This window comes from Bos javanicus, chromosome 13 (assembly GCF_032452875.1).
Source record: "Bos javanicus breed banteng chromosome 13, ARS-OSU_banteng_1.0, whole genome shotgun sequence".
NCBI lineage: Eukaryota > Metazoa > Chordata > Mammalia > Artiodactyla > Bovidae > Bos > Bos javanicus.
Genome location: NC_083880.1, coordinates 52340829 through 52345088, shown reverse-complemented (window position 1 = coordinate 52345088; position 4260 = coordinate 52340829). Strand labels below are relative to the sequence as shown.

Below are 4260 nucleotides of genomic sequence, written 5' to 3'. Positions count from 1 at the left end.
AAGAGTAACAGAGGGGGACTCAGGTCAAGCAGCCAGTGGCAGGGCTTGAATTTCAGGGCTCAACCACAGCATTTTCCCAAGTATGGTCAGATTGGGTGGGGATCTTTCAGATAATCCCAAGGATGAATGCTTTTTATTATAATAGCTATTTATTTCCACATAGATTAGGAAATATAAGTAGCACGTCAAACTCTTTTATGAGATTGTCCAGGTGTCTCCAGCAGTCAATCATTATTTTTCCCGAGTTCAGGCTTTTTCACTTTTGCGTTCAGTGTGTGGATAGAGTGAGTTTTTCTGCTTCCTGGGTAACTGAACCGTTGGTGTATAGAAAGTCCTGCCCTCATTGGCTGCCCTTAGGTTCTAACAGGAGACTTGGTGTGTGGGTCTTTCGGCTGTAGGATCTGTCCCTCAGAGGCGTTTAGGATTCAGTCATTTCACACCTCTGGGTCAGCCCCGCTGAGAGGTAGTGGGAGATACACCTCCCTCTCAAGGAGGGACTTTTCAGTGGCAGAGGGGATGCCTCGAAGGAGGCCCGCTGCACCCCGTATTCCCAGGTCATGGCTCTGGTCAGCACACACTGATTCTACAAATACGGGCAGCGGGGTGCATACAGTCCCAAATTGACGCCGCAACTGCTGGCGGTGGTACGGACTGGAGGTGCTAGAAGCACCAGCCCTGTGGAAATGGCAGCTCATGTGGTCTCCTTCTCCTTTGCTGAAATGTCCCCTCCAAGAAAAAGGATTGCTACCAGGAACAGACCCGTTCCCTCGGGAGCGCTGATCGTGGGACTCTGCCCAGCCACGGATGGGAGAGGGAGGCTGGCCGCCGCTCACCCCTGGCAGCTCAGGCTGCGGGTCAGGAATGAAGGGTTTCCCAGCAAGCTGTGCTTACACACTGCTGAGCAATGTCTCCCGCCTACGGACTTATGGTCACTCCTGAGCGGGTCCGGCTCCGTCCGAAGGACCCTGCCTGAGGACTACAATCTGGGGTGTCTCACTCGCCACCCACCACGGCTCTGTAATCGGCCTTCAGCGATTCTTTTAGTCCTGCAGCCTGGGAAGCCACTTGCCAGGCATACCCACGGATGGCTTTGAGGTGCTTACGCGCGGCGGGGAGCGCTGGGGAGGAGGTCCGCGCCTTCCACCCGGTCCCAGTCCCCGACCCCAGGGGGAGACGCGTCTCCAGATCCGCTCGAAGCTTTGAACTTCTCCTTCCCGGCCAGACCTGTCGCAAACACCCTCCGCAGAGCACCGTGTGTAGTGTTTCTACCCAGCTCGACGGGAGTCAGGCCCGGATACGCGCATCTGGAAAGCTGCGGAGATTTCCCTTGGGCTCGGGTGGGGATGGCGTGGGCTGACTTGTTAAGATGACAGCCACGGTGCTAGGCGTCTTCCAGGGGCTATGCACGTTCACCACCTTCACCACCGAGAACCTCTGTCTTTTAAATACATTGCAGCAATTAAAAAGCGGAGGGAGGGGGAGCTCTAGGGAACCCGTTTGGAGAGAGTGGAAAGATTTTTCAGCTCCAGGTCGCCCCGATCGCTAAACACTGGTGTAACTTGTGTTTGGTCTCAGTTTTCACGTCTGTAAACTGGGAAGAAGACCTACGTCCAGGTGGGACTGTAGAGAAACGGAAGGTGTTGGTGCACAGTCGCCCGGTGCTCCTAGGGTCCTGTTTCTCCCAGGATTGGACCGCGGTGGGGGGACCGCCTCCCTGGCGGTCAATGAGACCGTGAGACGGAGAGACCCGGGCCTGCGCCCCAGGCCGGCAGGCTAGCAAGCGTTCGGAGACGCGTAAGGGCGGGGCCCACGAGGGCCAGGGGAACGCCCGTTCGATCTGGGCCAACCAGCGCCCGTCTCTGAACCGCCAATGAGGAAGCTCCTTACAGCCAAGGCCAGGTCGGGAGCGAGGCTGCGGCGAGTGCGGCGCTGACAGAGACGCGCGCGCGCGACCCAGCTCGGACCCCGGACCGTCGCCGCCATCACCGCCGCCTGCCCAGTTGCTCCTCAGCCGCTTCTCCTCGCCATGGAGGCGAGGCCGCCACCGCCGCCTCGGGGTTCCAAGCCGCGGGCCGGGCGGTGGCCCTGAGGGCGTGTGGCGGGCCGAGACGCCGTCGCGGCACCGAGGCGGAGCCGCAGTCCTCGACCCCAGCGGTCCCGCCCAACGCTGGACTCGGTGAGTGTTCACGGCCGCCGCCACCCCAACGGGCTCCGGAGGTGGGGCGGCGGTTCCCGGGCGCGGGTGGGAGGGGGTCCCCGGCCTGAGCCCAAATCCCTCTTTTCCGGGCAGGATCCATCCGGCTTCTCCAGGGATTCCACATCCTTGCGCTGTCCGTGGGGCTGGGGCGGGGGAGGGGGAGAGTCCCCGGAAACGCGCCCGCCCAGGGGCCGACCCCTCTCCACAGCCCAGGAACTTTGCGTGCATCCTCCTGGGGCCGGGTCGCTGCCATAGTTCATTCTGAAAGAAGAAATTTGGACAGTGAGATCAGAATTTGCTCAGGTCCATTTAATGGGAAGAAAGAGGAGAACTCCTGGCATGAGAAAATTTGCTCTTGCAGTGACCAACTTTTCTTTCCCCAGCCCCTCTCTTTTCTGTCCACTCCCTGCAGTTGAGGCTGCTAAAGAAGGAAAACGGGCTCAGAGCTGCCCAGAATTCAAAATGAGCCAATTGGGAATGCATGCCCCCCTCCTTTTGACTTTCGTGAATAACACAAAGAATATCGTTTCTTGAGAAATTAGTTCCTAATTGTATTTCCTGAAGATAAAAATAATAATGGCAGAGCTGAGCCCAGTGTTGAGCTTTCTTTCTTTCTTTTTTTTTTGAGGTCAGTGAATGATGTTTGTAAGACAGGAAAAGAAGAATATTCAAAACCTCTCTAGGAGAGTGAATGCCTTTAGAAGCCCTTGCTTGGAGATCCCTGCTCTAGAACCAGTCACATCTCCAGAAAGATCTCTTGCCACCTGCTTGCTGTTAGGCAGCTCTAGAACCAGAAGATGGTAGGCGAGGAGAGGACTGGTGGTGAAAGATGGATGAACATTGTGTCCTACTGTTTGTGACCCCATGGACTGTAGCCCGCCAGACTCCTCTGTCTGTGGAATTCTCCAGGCAGTAATATTAGAGTGGGAGCCATTCCCTTCTCTAGGGGATCTTCCCAACCCAGGGATCGAACCCAGGTCTCTTGCTTTGCAGTCAGATTTTTTATGGTCTGAGCCACTAGGGAAGCCCCTTGCCTGGCCACTCCTTTAAACAAAACACAGATCTGATGCTATCACTTGTTTACTTAAAACTCCCTTGCTTTTCTTTTGCCATAGGATGAATGAAGCCCAAAATGCCTTAACAAGTCATACAAGACCCTTGACAGCCTTGCTTCAACTTACTCTTTTATTTTTAAATTAATCCTTCAATTCTCCTTCCCTTCATCCCTTTTCTGGTCATTCAGAATTGCTTGCCTGCCTTTTTTTACATTTGGATACTTTTGCTTGCTCTTTCTTCCCCACCTTTACCTGCTGAGCTCCACCTCTTTAAAGCCGTTTTCAGTTGAGAGGCTAGATGTAGGAGCTGTGTCTTGTTCAGCTGTTCATCTCCCATGTTGAGAGCTTCTTCCTCCCAATTGTCTTATAGGTCCTGTCCCATCTTTTCCCCTTATGTTTACTTCCAGGTACCCACTTCCTGAGAGAATCTTTCTTGAGTGTTTCCTGCTTGGCATGCAGCCAGGCAGATAGAATGTTGAAGACAGGACTTTTAGTACCTTGATTCCCCATCTACCCATGTCCATCCCATCCAGCCCCATAACTAATTAGGTAGGAACTGACAGGTCTCATATCCCACGACCTTCAATCTGCTCCACTGTCTCTGAAAGGCCAAAAGCGCTATGGTCTCTTTTTCACCTCTGCCTATCTGAAGTGCACTGGCTAATGTATACTCTGAGGCAGAGTGCGATCTAGGAGGCTGTTCACTGGGTACTTTTTAGATGCTGATTTACCATCTAGGAGAAATCCAGAACCAGAAAAGCCACATCTCTGACTTAACTACATTCATGGTGTTCTATTTGCCAGACAAAGTGCTTGGGATACAGAATAAAAGTGAGGAAGTCACATTTTTACCTTTGAGGGGCTCACAGCTTAAAGCAGGACAGGTGGATACAAATACTTGCCACAGGTATTGTTAGGATGTGATAATACCTTTTATTTGCCTTGTGTTAGGCTAGATAATAAATGCTTTCCATGAATTATCTTATTTACTCCTTTCTACCCTCTAAT

At 53.4% G+C, this 4260-nt stretch overlaps 1 protein-coding gene across 4 annotated transcripts in view; it reads left to right on the top strand.

Annotated features, from left to right (window-relative positions):
• Nucleotides 1-2094: 2094 nt before the first annotated feature.
• Nucleotides 2095-4260, top strand: part of PTPRA (protein tyrosine phosphatase receptor type A) — a 170552-nt gene continuing 168386 nt past the window's right edge. For 2 of the 4 annotated variants that reach the window (XM_061436735.1, XM_061436733.1), the window contains exon 1: nt 2095-2176. The gene's annotated coding sequence lies outside the window, so the exon portion shown is untranslated. The remainder of the gene's footprint in view (nt 2177-4260) is intronic. The other 2 variants (XM_061436732.1, XM_061436730.1) reach the window with 1 other exon arrangement.